At 44.7% G+C, this 19,483-nt stretch overlaps 1 protein-coding gene across 1 annotated transcript in view; it reads right to left on the reverse strand.

Moving 5' to 3' along the window:
• The window catches only part of LOC149282332 (gamma-aminobutyric acid receptor subunit beta-4-like), a 168,492-nt gene extending 149,333 nt beyond the window's left edge, over nt 1-19,159 (reverse strand). The window contains exon 1 of the mRNA XM_089498346.1: nt 19,078-19,159. The gene's annotated coding sequence lies outside the window, so the exon portion shown is untranslated. The remainder of the gene's footprint in view (nt 1-19,077) is intronic.
• Between the last annotated feature and the right edge of the window lie 324 nt (nt 19,160-19,483).

Consider the following 19,483-nt stretch of genomic DNA (forward strand, 5'->3'; position numbering starts at 1 on the left):
TGCCAATATTCAAAAAGGGGACAAAAAGTGACCCGGGGAATTATAGGCCTGTTAGTTTAACTTCTGTTGTGTGTAAACTGTTTGAGGGTTTCCTAAGAGATGCTATTTTGGAGTATCTCAATGAAAATAAGTGTATGACTCCATATCAGCATGGGTTTACAAGGGATCGGTCCTGTCAAACTAACCTGATCAGCTTTTATGAGGAGGTGAGCTCAAGACTGGATCGGGGTGAATCGCTGGATGTCGTATATCTTGATTTTTCCAAAGCATTTGATACGGTGCCACATAAAAGGCTCGTACATAAAATGAGAATGCTTGGGCTGGGGGAGAATGTGTGTATGTGGGTAAGTAACTGGCTCAGTGATAGGAAACAGAGGGTGGTTATTAATGGTACATACTCTGAGTGGGTGACTGTTGCTAGTGGGGTACCACAGGGGTCAGTTTTGGGTCCTATTCTTTTTAATATATTTATTAATGACCTTGTAGAGGGATTGCATAGTAAAGTATCAATCTTTGCAGACGATACTAAGCTCTGTAACGTGGTTAACACAATAGAGGACAGCGCACGATTACAAATGGATCTGCATAGGTTGGAGGCTTGGGCTGGGATGTGGCAGATGAGGTTCAACACAGATAAATGTAAGGTTATGCACATGGGGAAGAAAAATCCAGGCTGGGAATATGTATTAAATGGGAAAACACTGGGGACGACTGACATGGAAAAGGACTTAGGAGTTTTAGTTAACAGTAAATTTACCTGTAGCGACCAGTGTCAGGCAGCTGCTGCTAAGGCAAATAAAATCATGGGGTGCATCAAAAGGGGCATAGATGCCCACGACAAGGAAATAATTCTACCCCTGTACAAGTCACTAGTCAGACCACACATGGAATACTGTGTACAGTACTGGGCACCAGTGTACAAGAAAGATATAGTGGAGCTGGAGAGGGTTCAAAGACGGGCAACCAGAGTAATAAGGGGAATGGGAGGACTACAGTACCCAGAAAGATTATCAGAATTGGGGTTATTTAGTTTGGAAAAAAGACGGTTTAGGGGGGACTTAATAACTATGTATAAATATATAAGGGGACAGTACAGAGATCACTCCCAGGACCTATTTATACCCAGGACTGTATCTATAACAAGGGGACATCCTCTACGGCTGGAGGAAAGAAGGTTTCTACACCAGCACAGACGGGGGTTCTTTACAGTAAGAGCGGTGAGATTATGGAACTCTCTGCCAGAGGAAGTGGTGATGGTAAACTCAATAAAAGAGTTCAAAAGGAGCCTGGACGTGTTTCTTGAAAGCAATAATATTACAAGTTATGGATATTAGATTAATAGGGACAGAACGTTGATCCAGGGATTTATTCTGATTGCCATATTTGGAGTCGGGAAGGAATTTTCCCCCTGGTATGGGGCAATTGGCATCTGCTTCATAAGGGTTTTTTGCCTTCCTCTGGATCAACACAGTAGGGACACAATATGTATATAGGTTGAACTTGATGGACTTTGGTCTTTTTTCAACCTTATGAACTATGTTACTATGTTACTATGTTACACAAGGATTCATGGACAGCGTTGTTGTAGGACAGCTCGGCCAAGGGTAACAGGGAAGACCAGTTGTCTTGGCGTTCATTGACGTGTAAGCGCAGGTATTGTTTTAAGGTCTAATTGGTGCGCTCCGTCTGGCCGTTCGATTGTGGGTGATAAGCCGAGGACAGATGTGTCCAGATGCCTAACTTGCAGCAAAGGCCCCTATCCGACACTATGTGGAGCGGCAGGCCATGTAACCAAACCACGTCTCTGATGAACACATCTGCCAACTGGGACGCCGTGGGTAGCTTGTGCAGGGCAATAAAGTGGGCCTGTTTGGTGAACCTGTCCACAACGAGGATGGTAGTGAACCCTTTAGAGACAGGAAGGTCGACAATGAAGTCCATAGCTATATGAGTCCATGGGGTTCTTGGAACGGGAAGGGGCAATAACAGACCGGAAGACCGGGTGTGCACGGACTTGTGACGAGCACATTGGGGACAGGTGGCAATGAAGGCGCTGACGTCACGTGTTAAGGACGGCCACCAGAAGGTTTTCCGGATGTGGTACTCTGTTTTGCGGGCTCCAGGATGGCCGGCTAGTGGTGGGTTATGACCCAAGTGGAGAACAGCATCACGAAACCGCTGGGGGACGTAGAGGCATCCCGATGGAAGACGTTGGGAAGCGGTGATGTGCGCCTGTTGCATACGAATCCGGTGCATCATGGAAGATGATAAGGAAGAGATGACGCGTGCTTGTGGAATGATGGGTTCATCTTGGGTGAAGTCCCGATGGCTATCGAATTGACGGGAGAGAGCATGTGCTTTGACGTTTTTACTTCCGGGCTGATATGTCATGACATAATTAAAGCGGGTGAAGAACAAGGCCCATCTGGCTTGTCGAGGATTCAGACGTCGAGCAGATTCTATATATTGTAGGTTCTTGTGGTCCGTCCTGACCACAACAGGCAGTTTGGTCATTTGGCCATTCCTCAAAGGCCATTTTGACTGCGAGTAGTTCTCTGTTTCCCACGTCATAGTTACGTTCGGCGGATGAGAAGCCCTTTGAGAAGAACGCACAGGGGAGGTATTTGGACGTTATCGGGTTCTGTTGAGATAGAACAGCCCCAGTACCGTTCTCTGAAGCGTCCACTTCTAGGAGGTACTGTAAGGCAGGATCTGGTCGTTGCAGAACGGGAGCTGAACAGAAGGCTTGTTTCAGTCGCTCGAAGGCTTTCACGGCTTCCACGGACCAGTACTTGGGATTAGCCCCTTTTTTAGTAAAGGCGATAATGGGCGCTGCGATGGAGGCATAATTGCGTATGAAGCGCCGATAATAATTGGCAAATCCCAGTAAGCGTTGTACAGCTTTTACGGTATGGGGAATAGGCCAATCGAGGATAGCCTTCAACTTGCTGGGGTTCATTTCGAGGCCATTAGCGGAGATGATGTACCCGAGGAATGGAATGATGTTCTTTTCGAAGTCGCATTTCTCGGCTTTGGCATAGAGACCATTCTCACGCAGTCTTTGCAGAACAGAACGTAGATGTATACGATGGGTTTTGACGTCAGGTGAGTATACAAGGATATCGTCGAGATAGACGACCACGTGGGAGAGCAACATGTCTCGGAACACGTCATTAACGAAGGTTTGAAACACGGCAGGGGCATTACAGAGGCCGAAAGGCATCACCCTGTACTCATAATGACCATATCTCGTATTGAAGGTGGTCTTCCATTCGTCGTTTTCCTTTACACGTACTAGGTTGTATGCCCCTCTTAGGTCAAGCTTGGTGAAAACCGTAGCCCCCTTCAATCTGTCATAGATCTCCGTGATTAACGGAAGAGGATACCGTTTTTTTACGGTAATGCGATTTAGTCCCCTGTAGTCTATGCATGGCCGAAGAGAGCCCTCCTTCTTGGAGACAAAAAAGAATCCAGCCCCTGCTGGTGAGGAAGAGGGTCGGATGAAGCCCTTCTCCAGGCTCTCTTTGATGTATAATTCAAGGGCCTCATTTTCCGGCTCCGACAGGGGATATGTGCGTCCTCGTGGTGGCATGGTACCCGGCAACAAGTCTATGGCACAGTCGTAGGGTCTGTGAGGGGGGAGGCGTTCTGCCTGTCTCTTGGAAAATACATCCAGAAAGTCCCAATAATGTTTCGGCACTAGAAGCTTGGGGTCTGTAGGCTTGATCTCCAGAACGAGGTTCACCCGTGTGCAAGGTAGAGAACAAAGGCGGTGACAAGAAGGACTCCATGCAAGTATCTCGCCTTTGTCCCAGTCAATGCGTGGGTTGTGCAGCCTTAGCCAGGTGAACCCCAGTATCAAGGGGGCATGAGGTGACTGTATGAGTTCGAACGTGATGGTTTCTCTGTGGGTTGCCCCAATGCACATAGTAAGCGGACTGGTCTCTTGGGTGACCACTACCCGACCTAAGAGACTACCGTCGACAGCCGTCACCACAGAAGGAGTCTTTTTGGGACGTAGCGGTAGCCCGTGTCGTACGGCCCATTGTTCGTCCAGAAACACTCCAGCCGCCCCGGAGTCTATGAAAGCGTGGGTGACCACGGAGTGGTCTAGCCACCTAAGCGAGACGGGTATCAACATGTGTTGGGGAGGAGAAATGTTCTTAATGCTTAGGGGTTCTCCTCCTTTGGTCCCTTAGCTCTTTCGTTTCCCAGACGTTGCGGGCATGTACGTAGGAGGTGATCCGCTTGACCGCAGTAGAAACAGAGACCTTGATTCCTCCTTCGTGTCTTTTCCGCTTCGGTGAGGTGACGTATAGTGCTGATCTCCATGGGTTCCTCGGAGGGATGGCTAGGTGTGGTAGGTGGAGAATGAGGACTGCTATGGGAGGTAAACGGCCGATATCGCCTGCCTTTGTCTTTCTCCAAGTGTCTCTCCTGAATGCGCTTGTCCACGCGCAAACAGAGGGTGATAAAGTCCTCCAGGTCAGATGGGGGGTCGTGGAACAACAGCACATCCTTGATCTTGTCACTGAGACCCTTCCGATAAGCGGCTCGGAGGGCGCCTTGATCCCACTGGAGTTCACAGGCCAGAGTACGGAATTCCACTGTATATTGGGCTAGAGAGTCTTATGTCCCTGTTGTAGCTCCAACAAGGAGGTCTCCGCTGTTTCTTTGCGGCCTTGCATATCGAAGACTGAACGCAAAGCTGCCATGAAAGCTGGGCAGTCATCCATCAGGTCGGATCAATAAGGGGAGAGGCCCACAGCAGTGCCTCACCCTTCAACAGTGAGATGATGAAGGACACCCGTTTGGAGGAGGTACAAAACGCCCGTGGATGGTTGCGGAAATGCAGCAAACATTGGTTTGGGAACCCCCTGCATTCTTTAGGATCCCCAGCATATTTGTCCGGGATAGGCAAGCGAGCGGTAGCACCTCCTTCCTCTGGGCTGGGATCCCTAGGTAAGAAAGACGGTCTGGCAGAGGGAGCGACAGCCAGAGACCGTAGCAAGTCAGTCATGGTGTCCATTTTCCTGGATAAGGACTGTAAGAAGCTGGTCCTGAAGGTCCTGGCGGGAGAGGACGTTAGCCATTTCCGCGGGGTCCATGGTATGGCCCGTTCAATATGTTATGTCGGATCAGGCACCACAGGTGATGGACCCATGATGCAGGAATGGCGAGAATATCCGATAAACAAGCCGGGGTCGGGGCAGGCAGCACAGGAACAAAGTCAAAGAACAATAGCCGAGGTCGGGACGGGCAGCGCAGGATCAAGGTCAGAAGAACGAAAGCCGAGGTCTGGTACACGTGGATATCAATCAGAAAGCAAGAGCAACACAAACACCCTGAGAACAATAACATGGACTCGTTGAACGGGCAAGGAAACATAGGACCAGGAAGTTTAAATAGAGCCAATGGCGGGAGAGCAGGTAGGATGACGTCTTAGCGTCGTCGCGATGGCAGGGGAGGTAATGTAAACAGCCTCCGTGGACATGCAGCGGCGGCTCAACCACAAAGTCCTCTCTGCTTGTGTTGCCGCCGCGAGCGACGCGGAAGCGCCACACAGGCAGAAGAGGCACTGGTCGGGTGCCGCGAGCATGTAGCGGCGGATCGTTTCTTTCGATTGCTGCTGATATGCTGCGGCAGCCCGATCAGGGCTGTCAGTGGCTGGGAGGCGTGCCTGCTGTGCGTCAGTACACGAGGGGGACGTGCGCGAGGAACGCCGTGGGACCCCGGCCGGACAGGTAGGTATGACACCGTGACCTGTTCATTAACAGAAATGCATAAAGAATAAGAGGTCACCCTCTGAGATTGGAAGAGCGGAGATTTAATAGACGACAAAGAAAGATTATTTACAGTAACGGCAATAAAGGTATGGAATTCACTGCCAAGGGAGGTGGTGTTATCAAATACATCAGATGCCTTCAAAAGGGGTCTGGATATTTTTTTTTTTAGAAAGGCATGGCATACAGGGCTTTAAATAGAAATAATATTTTAGAGCTTCTTGAACCAAAGAGAAATCCAATAGCTTACTTAGGGTTTTGCCTTCTTTTGAATCAAGAGTAGGATGGTTAGATAGAAGGGTTCAACCTTGTGTACTATGTAACTAATTTTTTCACCACACACATTTTATTTAGGTATGAATTAACAGGCCCTGCGTAACATTTCCAAAATTTGTTCTTTCCTGACTGCCAGCACCACAAAACAACTAATCCACTCCCTCATAATCGCCCGTCTAGACTACTGCAACAACCTACTTACCGGCCTCCCTCTCTTCCGACTATCCCCTCTTCAATCTGTGCTTAATGTATCTGCCCGGCTAATCTATCTCACCCGGTGCTCTGCATCTGCCGCACCTCTCTGCGAGTCCCTCCACTGGCTCCCCATCCGTGGCAGAATTAAATTCAAAATACTCACTCTATCCTACAAAGCTCTCACTAACATCGCTCCCCTCTACCTATCCTCCCTCATCAGCAAATATACTCCAGCCTGCCCTCTAAGATCCAACAATGACCTGCTCCTTGCATCTTCACTTATCACCTCCTCCCACGCCCGCCTACAGGACTTCTCTCGCCTAGCACCAACCCTCTGGAACTCTCTTCCCCGTGCTGTCTGACTCTCACCAACTCTACCTGCCTTCAAACGCTCCCTAAAAACTTTTCTCTTCAGGGAAGCCTACCACTGACACAATCTCCCCCTACATTAACATCATTCACTACCACGCAGTCCTCACCTCTTGTTTCTTATCATTATCCACCTAGAATGTAAGTTCCTGCAGGAACAGGGCCCTCCATTCCTCTTGTATCTGTATGTCAATTGCTTGTCATTTTGTGCGTGACGTTATCTAAAATTTTTACCTTGTACAGCGCTGCGGAATCTGTCGGCGCTTTATAAATAAAGTATAATAATACTAATAATAATAATACAGTGATATCCCCATGCATGGGTTTGTCGGGTTGTTTGGGGGCTAAAAGACCACATTTGGAAATTTTGAATTGTGGAAAATTGGAACTAGTCATAATTTTTTTTTTCTTTTTTTTTTTATTAATCACATTATGATTAGAAAGCTGGGGTCCATTGACTTGCATGGTTGAATTCTTTGGAATAGATATGCTGCCACTCGGCCCACCCCAGATATGCTGCCACTCTGTTCCCCCAGATATGCTGCCACTCTGTTCCCCCAGATATGCTGCCACTCTGACTTACCTAGACTTACCAAAGCAGACTCCCGGGTGTCTTGCGGGGCTGGCGGGGGACATCTGCGCAATACGCGTAGACAACTTCCGCTGAGAAGTCCCGGCAAGGGAGATTGTTAAAACACATCGAGCAGACGTGCCGGCAGCGGAGGTTGTTTGTGTGATGCGCTTAGATAATCTCCCGTGCCGGCACTCCCCCCGTGGAAAGTGCTGGCAGGGGAGGCTGTCTCAGCATATCAGAGATTTTCATAATCATAATCGATTAGTTGGCCGGTTATTTTTTCGATTAATCGGATAAAAAAAAATCAATATGCAAATTTTTTGTTTATTTAAAATAAAAACATATAACTTACATTAAGATGTGACATTAACACTGACATAATAATAAAGCTATATTTTAATGGAACCCAAACACACTATTTCTCTAAGTTTTAATACCAAAAAAGTTTTACTAGTAAATATTAATTCATGTAAACTACTTTTTCATATTTAATAAAAACTATGACAAAAATGCCTCTTGTTGATATTTTCTTTTATTTGCCAACCTGCCCCCCCAGTTATGCACATCTCACCCCCAGCTTGCAACTCTGCCCCATTTATGCCTTATACCTCCTATGTACCAGAGATGCCACTGTGCCCCCCAATATGCCTTATACCTCCTACATGCCACTCAGCCCCGATATGCCTAATAGCCCCCTATATGCCAGTGTGCCCCCCTGATATGCCACTGTGCCCCGATATGCCTTACACCCCCCTATATGCCACCATGCCCCCTGATATGCCTTACACCCCCAATATGACACTGTGCCCCTATATGCCACTGTGCCCCGATATGCCTTATAGCCCCCTATATGCCTTATACCCAATATGTCACTGATATGCCCTTTACCTCAATATGCCACTGTGCCCCGATATGCCTTATACCCGCTATATGCCACCATGCCTCCTGATATGCCTTCCACCCCCGATATGCCACTGTGCTCCCATATGCCTTATATATGCCACCATGCCCCCTGATATGCCTTACACCTCCGATATCCCACTGTGCCCCCTGATATGCCTTATAGCCCCTTTATGCCACTGTGCCCCCTGATATAAGAAAAACTGACAGTGCTAAAATAGGCATAAAATTTCTGCTTTAGATAATAGATAATACACAATACAATATAAATATATGGACAATACAAACAATAAATCGTATATTACAGCAATCCAAATATAAAAAACACAAATTAAAGAATGCACATAATTAATAGATCCCGCTGCAGGGGACCTGGATCCTCTCCGGCAGCCGGTGGGGGTCTGTTCTATGCGCGCAGACAGCCTCAGCTTCTCCCATCCACTTCCATTGGGGCTACCATGATGGAAGCCGCACCGGAAGGTCACGTGATGCCGTCGTTCAGTAATAGAAGCCCCAGCAGAAGTGGAGGGGAGAAGCGGAAGTGGAGGGGAGAAGCGGAGGATGTCTGCGCGTTTTGCACAGACTCTCACCGGGTGGCAGAGAGGATCCAGGTCTCCTGCAGCTTTGTGGGGAGTCTGGATTCTAGTGTTATAATCCGATCTCTATTTGAGGTCGGATTATAGAAGGAGGGGAGTTTTTCAGAGCATTTGCTCGAAAAAAATCATTTTAAAAATCGATTCAACTAATCGATTATGAAAATCGTTGACAATGATTTTCTTAATCGATTACTATCGATTTTATCGATTTGTGGTTTCAGCCCTAATCCTAACCCTGCTGCCTGCCCGGCGCTCGGAACTGCATGTCCGGCGTAGGGCCATACGAATTGCGCATTCCTGCGCTAGACCCCGAATATAGGCCGCACCCCCACTTTAAAGACTTATGGTATTTATTTTTGAAAGGACACACTACATCTTACGAGTCCTGGGGTGGGTGTTTGGTGTCACTGAACACTGAATGCCTCGCTATCAAGGCATTTCATCTACACCATCTTTGATCACTGTCTTAACATTTTCTTAAACAGGCATCCGCCGCCATACAGTATATGGCGGACCTTGACGCCCCGGGAAGGGGCCAGACATGCCTTGACATGGACATAGATCGCTTTCTACACCCATTTAAAGCCATGACGGTCCTGGCATATCAATTGTCGTTAAATTAATGTTTCTGCATGCCGTGCCCAGACCATCAATTGTCATCAAGGGGTTAACATTATTCCACTGATTGTAACAGTGCTACACAATTTGCTGGCACTATATAAATGTAATGCATGTGTGTGCATGTACAGTACGTGTGTGTATCAATGAAAAAATACACCAAGTATTTTTCCACAATAAATTTCTCTATTTAAATCAACATACTAGTGTTTTGTATCAAGAGACCCTTAACACAAGAACACGTGCATCTTTATACTATCAAACACCAGATCAAAAACATACTCATCCTTTACCCAGGACCAGAGAAGCAATGGAGAATACAGTTTTCCCAAAAATGAAATACACGGGTACTGTAAACAGCTGTACAGTCCCTATAGTCACATAGAAACAAGTGTTTAAAATGGCATGTGTAAAATTATTAAAGTATAACCAGGAAAACTTGTCAATATACATTCTCTGTTGTGTAGATAATTGTAACAAACACGATTAACTTAGAAATGGAATTGCATATCACATACATCAAATGTAAGAAAATGGTGTTGAAATTGTTACAAATTGAATCAAATCATTAACTCGATACAGAATACATTAATATTGAATCATTAAAAAAGGGACACAGCTGGCTGCAAAAATAGATATCACGCATAGGAAAGTGTGCAGCATATTGAAATTGGACTTCTATAACTGGTAACATTCACGTACACCCAGGTTTAAATTATATTGGTATAAATATTACATTTGATTAAGTTTAACAAGTACCGTATTTGCTCGATTATAAGACGACCCTGATCACAAAACGACCCCCCAAAATTTGAATATTTAGGAAAAAAAGAAAAAGCTTAAATATAATACTACCCTATAAGAAAAAAGTTTTACTAGTAAATATTCACATGTAAACAATTTTTTCATATTTAATAAAAACTATGTTTCTATTTCCTTTTATTTGCCAACCTGCCCCCAGTTATGCACATCTGGCCCCCGGATATGCCTTATATGCCACTCTGCCTCCCAGATATGCCTTTTAACCACCCTATATGCCACTCTGCCTCTCTGATATTCCTTTTAATCCCCTATATGCCACGCTGCCTCCCTGATATTCATTTTAACCCCTGTATGCAACTCTGCCTCCCTTATATTCCTTTTAACCCCCTCAGCCTCCAGAAAGCCCTTATACACCCCCCATATGCCACTTGTGATGGACTCGTCCCTTCAGGTACACCATGGTGGATATTATACGGCCCAACCACCCGTTCGCCTGGAACCCATTTCAGCCTGACCAGGCAGCTAATACCGGTGAACTAAATTGGGAATGAAATTATTACTGAACATTTCTTATATCCATTCAGTGTAGTTTCCTTAGACTTGTCCTCCATGCTTCAGATTCCTTGGTGTCTAGTGAGGCACCTGGTGGAGGTCTGTACGATGTGCACAGACAACCTCCGCTGCTGCAGCCGGCACTTCTGCCGGGGCTTCTATGAATGAGCACCAGGAGGTCATGTGATGCCGGCGCTCCGTCATAGAAGCCCCAAATGAATTGCCGGCTGTAGAGGAGGATGTCGGTGCGCATCGCACCGACGTCCACCGACTGCCAGAGAGAAAGATTTGGGTCCCCTACAGCGCTGCGGGGGATCTGGATCTTAGTCTTGTAGTCAGACCTCTATTTGAGGTCTGGTTAGAAGATGACCTCGAATATAAGACGATTTGCTCTGAAAAAAAACCTTGTCGAGCAAATACGGTATTTTAGTTATCTCCACCCAGGGGTATGGTAAGGTTTATCCATTTGTCAACATACTATCGAAGTGTACGCCATGATGTACTCCTAGAGGAGTGTCTTATTGATAGAAGGGAAGTACCAATACTTGCAAACACAATACTGTATGTGGATACTAGGGCCCCTGCTCTAAATGCAGCATTTTCATTAACCTCTTCAGGACCGGGATTTTGATACTAAGGTGTCGCTAAAAGACCAGAGCGGTTTTTGTGTTTTTGCTATGTTGCTATGTAGGACTTTCATTTGAAACCATATTAAGCTGGGTAGTACATTGTTTTGTTTGAAATAAACTGGAAAAAGTGGGGGACAATACATACAAAATGTATACATACAAATTGTACACACATTGAACCAATGGGAAAACATTATCCAAAATATATTCATTAACTTGTCCTGATTTGGAAACCACTCAATATGGCCAGGATTTTCATCTATTTTGACCAATATAGGGCAAATATTGCAAGGCATGCATCACGTTTTTAAAATGTAATTTTTTTTCAAATTTGGCATGGTAGGCTAATAACTGCAATAGTTGTCACAAATACTGATTATCCCCCCAAAATTATATGTTTATGAACAGTACATAAGTCAAGGTGTACAACTGGGGTCATTTTGACACTTTTCAAACAGCGATTTTATTGCCAATTGCTGCCAAATTTTGAGGTATTTTTATATTTTTTTGCATATGTTGCAATGTTGCTTTAGATTTCATATTATATTTTGTATAGAATATGTGCAACTGCAGAAAAAAATGCATGGTTCATGCATTTTTTGAGGTAGCTATGACGGCAAAACTGGAACATGTGCATTTTAGTTTTCAAATTTGGAATTTTCAGAAATTGGTTTACTGGGCCCATATCCCATTTGGGACATTTTGGAAGCCCCCCACTGTAAATTACCCCATAAAAGTATATGAACAGTAGCCAAGTCAAGGTGTTCAACTAGGGTAATTTTGACAGTTTTCAGGCAGCTATTTCTTCACTGATGTCTGCCAAACTTCACAGGGAAATTATTTTATTGCGTTTTTAACTCATAAATTGCGGCATTGAAGGGGTTAACGCTGCACTGTCGCTCTCATGGAGCGATCAGGCAGCAGGGGGAATCAACACTCAACCCCCTTTCCTGAAGCTGCCTGTGGCAGCTGAAAACACGATTGCAAGTTAAAGAACTCCTCTCCGTGCCACTGGAGAGTATACCAACGAACCAAATTTATTGAGGCGTAGTGACAGGGAAAGGTCTTATTTACAAAAAGCATACAATAAAAGGCACATTACTATATAAAGGGATAAAGTATATCCACATAAAATTACTGACAAGGTGGATACACACTACAGTACAGCAAAGTATGGCCACCAATAGGGCACAATACATCTACATGTGCCCAGGTGATCAGCTAGGGTCTGTAAGCGGAGTTCAAACAGATGTATGTTGGGTAAAAAAAATGCTATTGAAAGCTGTACACAAGATACTACGTAGCCATCAGTAAAAATAAGGTTTAATACTATTACAATAGACATACCAATCTCTGTGTGAAACAAGTATGTAGAAGTTTTTTTCTCTGCTGTTTGTTTTCAACATCCAGTTTGTTCATTTTTTTTTAAATGTTTATGTTTAGATAATTTAATTAGGGGGTCTCTAGGCAATTTTGATCTTTATTTATCTGCCTTTAGAGACCCCCAAATCATTTTTTTTACTTTTTTGTATATTTTTATTTTTTTAACTTAATACGTTTCATTCTTTTTTCACAAGCATATACCATTGGAAAGGTGAGGCGATTACCTTTCTAACTGTATATTTTGGGGGTCTGTAGCTGCTTAGATGCCTGAGATACAGGCATCTAAGCAGCATGCCCCCATACCACTTTAACTGACAATTGTCAGTTATTAATAAAGTTGCGCGGTGACGTCATCGCGTCATTACGTGCGACGTCACCGGCCGGATCGGGTGGTCCCAGTGATGCCCTTTAATATGAGGGGCAGATCGCCGGGGTAGGTGGTAATGGGGGTCCACAGACCTCCATAAAGGTAGGGTAGTGGTAGCGACGGCATGGTGCCGTCGTTAGCACCTGACTGGGACTGCTAACGACGGCACCATGCCGTCGTTAGCAGTCAAGGGGTTAAAATGACAAGCTTAAGGTCATGTCTGCAAATGCTCGCAGTTTAGGGAATAAGATCCACGAACTTGTAACAGTTGTGGCAACTGAGAATGTTGATATTGTGGCTGTTACTGAGACAAGGTTTAATGAGAAAAATGACTGGGACATATCAATACCGGGGTACTCTTTATATAGAAAACCCCCTATATGCCCCTATACGTGAAAAATAAACAAAAAGCTCTCAATGAGAGCTCTCTCATTGACATACCTGAGAACTCTCTGGGTTTGAACCGGAGATTGCCGAGTGAAGCACAACTTCTCGTTGACGATTTTCATTATCGATTAGTCGAATCGATTTTTATCGATTATAAAAAGGTTTTTTTTCAGAGAAAATGCTTTGAAAAACTCCTCTCCTTATATAATCCGACCTCAAACAGAGATCGGATTATAACACTAGAATCCAGATCCCCCACAACGCTGCAGGGGACCTGGATTCCCCTCACTGTCAGCCGGTGGGTGTCTTCGTGTGATGCGCACAGACAACTTCCGCCTCTCCCATCCACTTCTGCTCCTACGATGCAGTGGCAGCATCACATGATGTAGAAGCCCCAGCGTAATTGAAGGGGAGTAACGGAGGCTGTCTGTGCACATTGTGCAGACCCCCACCGGCTGACAGAGAATCGAGGTCTCCTGCAGAGGATCATCCTCTCTGTCAGCTGGTGGGGGTCTGCGCGATGTGCACAGACAGCCTCCGTTACTCCCCTTCACTTACGCTGAGGCTTCTATGAAGCTGCAGTGAAAGTGCCTGTCAGTAACGGAGGTTCATAAAACACCAGGGAGTCAGGAGAGAGGCAGAGTGGTGTATGGGAGGGGGAGAAAGGCAGAGTGGTGTATGGGAGGGGGAGGAGGCAGAGTGGTGTATGGGAGGGGGAGAAAGGCAGAGTGGTGTATGGGAGGGGGAGGAGGCAGAGTGGTGTATGGGAGGGGGGAGGAGGCAGAGTGGTATATGGGAGGGGGAGAGAGGCAGAGTGGTGTATGGGAGGGGGGAGGAGGCAGAGTGGTATATGGGAGGGGGAGAGAGGCAGAGTGGTATATGGGAGGGGGAGAGAGGCAGAGTGGTGTATGGGAGGGGGAGGAGGCAGAGCGGTGTATGGGAGGGGGGAGGAGGCAGAGCGGTGTATGGGAGGGGGGAGGAGGCAGAGCGGTGTATGGGAGGGGGGAGGAGGCAGAGCGGTGTATGGGAGGGGGGAGGAGGCAGAGCGGTTTATGGAAGGGGGGAGGAGGCAGAGTGGTGTATGGGAGGGGGGAGGAGGCAGAGTGGTATATGGGAGGGGGAGGAGGCAGAGTGGTGTATGGGAGGGGGGATGAGGCAGAGTGGTATATGGGAAGGGGAGGAGGCAGAGTGGTGTATGGGTGATTTATAGTGGTGTATGGGGGGTATAATGAATTTCAGGGTAGCAGATGGTGTATGGAGGTGTAATCAATTTCAGGGAGGCAGAATGGCATATCTGTGGGAGTTAGAGTGGTGTATAGGGGAGGTAGAGTGGTGTATAGGGGGTATAATGAATTTCAGAGTGGATCAACACAGTAGGGACACAATATGTATATAGGTTGAACTTGATGGACTTTGGTCTTTTTTCAACCTTATGAACTATGTTACTATGTGGGGGAGGCAGAGTGGTGAATCAGGGAGTATAATGAATTTCAGGGTGGTGCAGGGCATTTATTGGGGGGCGGAGTGGCATATCAGGCTGCACAGTGGCATATAGGGAGGTATAAGGCATAAATGGGGCGAGTAGCATATTGGAAGTTATAAGGCATATCAGGGGGCACAGTGGCATATAGGGGGTATATCGATATTAGGCATATCAGGCGGACATAAGACATATCTGGGGATAAAAGGTATATCAGGGGGCTCAGTTGCATATCACTGGCATATAAGGAGTATAAGGCATATAAGGGCACAGTGGCATATCAGGGGGCACATAGGGGGTACAAGGCATATCGATATTAGGCATATCGGGGGGGCATAAGACATATCTGGGGGTAAAAGGTATATCAGGGAGCCCAGTTGCATATCACTGGCATATAAGGAGTATAAGGCATATTGGGGGTGTGACGGGACCGACCTGTACCCCGACTGGGTACTCCCGCCAAACGTTGCTTCCTCCTGCCGGTACACCAACAAGTAACCCCTTCAGCACCAGGCAGAACCAGCGTTGTAGATAGAAGGAGGAACGTCGCTGCACCGAAGCCGCATTGGCACTGTGGCTATCCGAAGCTTAGCTACACAGTGTGGCTACAGCCCACCCCAAACATCAGGCAACACTCATGTTGAGGTGAAAACAGGACTCATTTATTAAAGCCAAATACAGAACTATATATACACAAGTAGAAAAGGGGCAAGACAAATATCACATGATCCAATTACCATGTCAGGAAGGAAGTAATTAGATCAAATCCTGCAACACAATATCTGGGGGAAGGACAGGATGACACGAGACATAAATAATGACATTAACTGGGGACGTAGACGTGGAATGACGATAGACATATAATTGGCTTGAGACAGACAATGGCCACGACACAGGGATAACAGGAGCTCACAAGATTAACAGCTACCTGTTATGTAATGGATAATTAGGTATGCAGCAGTGACACCAAGTCATACCTACAGGGGGTCTTAAGACAAGGGCTAACTCACACAATAACAGGGGAAACACTTCACACCTATACAATTAACAATGTACAGATAATCAGCCTTCTTCCTACCACAGGATGTCCAGCTGACGTTACAGTTCTGAGACTCTGAGTGCTAAAACATGGGGTACATCAGCAGACTGAACCCCTGTATCCACACACAGAAGTCTCTACAAGGCCTGGGCCCATAGTCGATAGGGAGGAGGCTGGCTCTCAGGCCTCTCCAGGGACCCCAGTGATGGAGGGTTCTGTCACAGGGGGCACAGTGGCATATCAGGGGGCACAGTGGAATCTCTGGCATATAGGAGGTATAAGGCATATCTGGGGGCAGAGTGGCAAGCTGGGGGTCAGATGTGCATAACTGGGGGCAGTTTGATAAGTAAAGGAAAATATAAACAAGGCTTTTTTCTCATAGTTTTTATTACATATGAAAAATAGTTAACATATGAATTAATACTTACTAATAACTTTGTATTAAAACCTAGTTTGAGAAACACTGTGTTTGGGTTCTTGTAGCTTTTATTATTATGTCAGTAAAATAAGAAGGTGAATAGAGAAATGCCATTGCGATAAAGAGATGAAGGTGTAAATTGTACGTTTTTTATTACATTATTTTAAATTAAAAAAATTTGCATTTTTTGTTATCCGATTAATCGAAGAAATAATCGGCCAACTAATCGATTATTAAAATTATCGTTAGTTGCAGCCCTAGAAAAATAACATAAAATCTATTTTACCACACAAATTGGTAAGGAGAATAGAGTCTGCTTGGGTTACATTACAATTTGGCAAAAGTAAAGTAACTCATGTAGGTGTGATTTATAGACCCCCAGGACAAATAGAGTGAACTAGATAATCTACTAGTGGAGGAAGTAGCTAAAATGACAGTGAAGGGGGATGTTATAATCATGGGTGACTTTAAATCTCCCTCATGTGAACTGGAAAACCAAAGCAGCTGGTTGTGTCCGGAGTGCAGATATTCTGAACTCCATGCTGGGATTATCTTTAAAACAAGTAGTTAAGGAGCCAACTCGTAAGGCGGCCATATTGGATTTAGTGTTCACAAATGGAGATATTTCAGTAGGTGAAAGTTTGGGATCAGATGCAGCTTCAGGGACAGTGGGAAAGGTTTCTTAGGTCTCCCCTGCTGCCCGATTGGTCCATTAAGAGCGATCATGCACTTTTAATCCCTTCCCTTGTGTATGACACAATCGCGGCATTCCAGGGGTTAAAAATTGTCCCCACAAGCTTGTCAATGCTGTTTGGATAGAATGGGTTGGTTAAAAATGAAAAAATTTAATTTTACTGCAATGTTTAGGACAGACTGGCACTAAAATGGTTAAATCAAAAGTGTTAAAATGCCCCTAGTAAAATACTTTGGAATGTCAACTTTCAGATAGACTTTTGTTTAGCAGTTTTTCTTTTTCTGGCCTCTATTGGGGTGTAACTCCCAGCATACCACATTTTAAAAAAAATCTCGCTTAGAAACAGTGATGCACGTCATTCATAGTTAACCCTGTAAGTACCAAAATAAATTAAAATACCAGGCAAATGTGTTGTTTCCAAAAACAGGACAAATACCTAAATACACTTTTGGAGGGTTTTTTCCATTGGTTATACCGTAACCCTGATTATAAGACGACCCCCCAAAATCAAAATATTAATTTAGGAAAAAAACAAAAAGCCTGAATATAAGACTACCCTATAGGAAAAAAGTTTTACTAGTAAATATTAATTCATGTAAACTAATTTTCATATTTAATAAAATCTATGATTGAGAAAAAAATATATTTTTTATTTCCTTTTATTTGCCAACCTGCCCCCCCCCCAGTTATGCACATCTGCCCCCAGGCTTGCCACTCTGCCCCCAGAAATGCCTTATACCCCCCTATTTGCCACTCTGCCCCATGATGTGCCTTTTAACCCTCTATATGCCACTCTGCCTCCAGAAATGTCTTATACCCTCCTATATGCCCCTCTGCCCCATGATATGCCTTATACCCCTATATGCCACTCTGGTATATAGGGGGTTAAAAGGCATATCATGGGACTGAGTGGCATACAGGGGGTTAAAATGCATTTCTGGAGGTATATATATATATATAACTGCTAACAGCAATCACACTCCTATCAAGCCAAGGCAGCCAGTACATGCTGGAACCTGGGGATGATAGTAGTGTGATTACAGCCTCCCTATGCCCCCTTACACACCCATGCTATCACACACACTCATTCACAAACATTTAAATACTCATTCATTCCATTAATCACACATACTTGCTCAAAAACCCTCCCCCACCCCCTTACCTGAACTGCAGATCTCCCACTCACAGACTTCTGCAGGGGCCCGGCTGTGCGAGCAAATTCTCTGGCCCCGCCCCCAGAGGAAGGAGTTTTGTGAGGACTGTGCTAGCTTCCTGTTCTCCTGCTGCTAGTAGCAGCGACGCTGCTCGCGACCAAAGTACGGTAAGCAGCCTGGCCCCAGCAGAATGAGGTCTGATTATAAGACGACCTCGATTATAAGACGAGGGGTATTTTTCAGAGCATTTGCTCTGGAAAAAACCTTGTCTTATAATCGAGCAAATACGGTATATAGTTTTTAACGGTGAAACTGTGAAAATATTTCCTTTTTTATCCCCACATTTTTAGATATTTTCATACTAAATGATGGCTTATATATACATAATTATTATTTCAAAAGAAAGCACTACTTGTGCTGTACAAAATATATATATAATGCATGTGGGTACACTATATGAGCTAGTGGGCATTTATTGCAAACATGGTAAACCCCCCCTCCAGTCCTGAAGTGGTTAACATACATGCAGTCCTGCATGACTTTTGAGATCAACCCTGTGGGAAATAAGCACATGCTTTGCTATGGTGTTAGAAGAATATTTATTTTTCTTTATGACTAAATATATCCCTTATTCCCCTATACAGTTTTCCTTTGAATGCCATCTATAATGTCATTTCTTTCTTTTGTTCTATTTAATTATTTGAAATCCTAAAAATGGTTCATTATAATGCGCAGATGTTTATTAAGCTGTTCTTTGTTACAGCCATACACCTTAAAGGAAACATTTGTAAACAATCTTATCATCCTCCACATATACACCTGACACATTTTATAGCCATGTCTTAGTCAAGAAACCTTTATTTATCATATAGTAGTTTTATAGGTTTTAGTACAAACTCACCTCCAAAGTCTGGGCGCAGACGGATGTCATATCCCTTCAACAACTTGTCAACTGTTTTCTTTACCACTGATATATTTCCAGAGGGTGGGCTGAGAAAGTAGAAAAATAAGGGAACACAATAAAATATTTGAATGTTTTGTTATGTGAACCAAATATACATATCTTTATCACTGCTATGATAACTTTTATGATTCACAAAATCAATTACTTAATCTATAGTCACATCTTATAAGGTAAATTTTCCTGGTATATTAGAGATGTTATTAAATGTATATATCCAAAATAAAGAAGCAGAGGCTCAGCAAATGATAAGGTGAGTTTATTTCACGCAGGCAACGTTTCGACGCAAAGGTCTTTCTCAAGCCTTGTGTGTCGAAACGTTGCCTGCGTGAAATAAACTCACCTT

This window comes from Sceloporus occidentalis, unplaced genomic scaffold, assembly GCF_023333645.1.
Source record: "Sceloporus occidentalis isolate IW3139 unplaced genomic scaffold, rSceOcc1.0.p SCAF_119, whole genome shotgun sequence".
Taxonomy (NCBI): domain Eukaryota; kingdom Metazoa; phylum Chordata; class Lepidosauria; order Squamata; family Phrynosomatidae; genus Sceloporus; species Sceloporus occidentalis.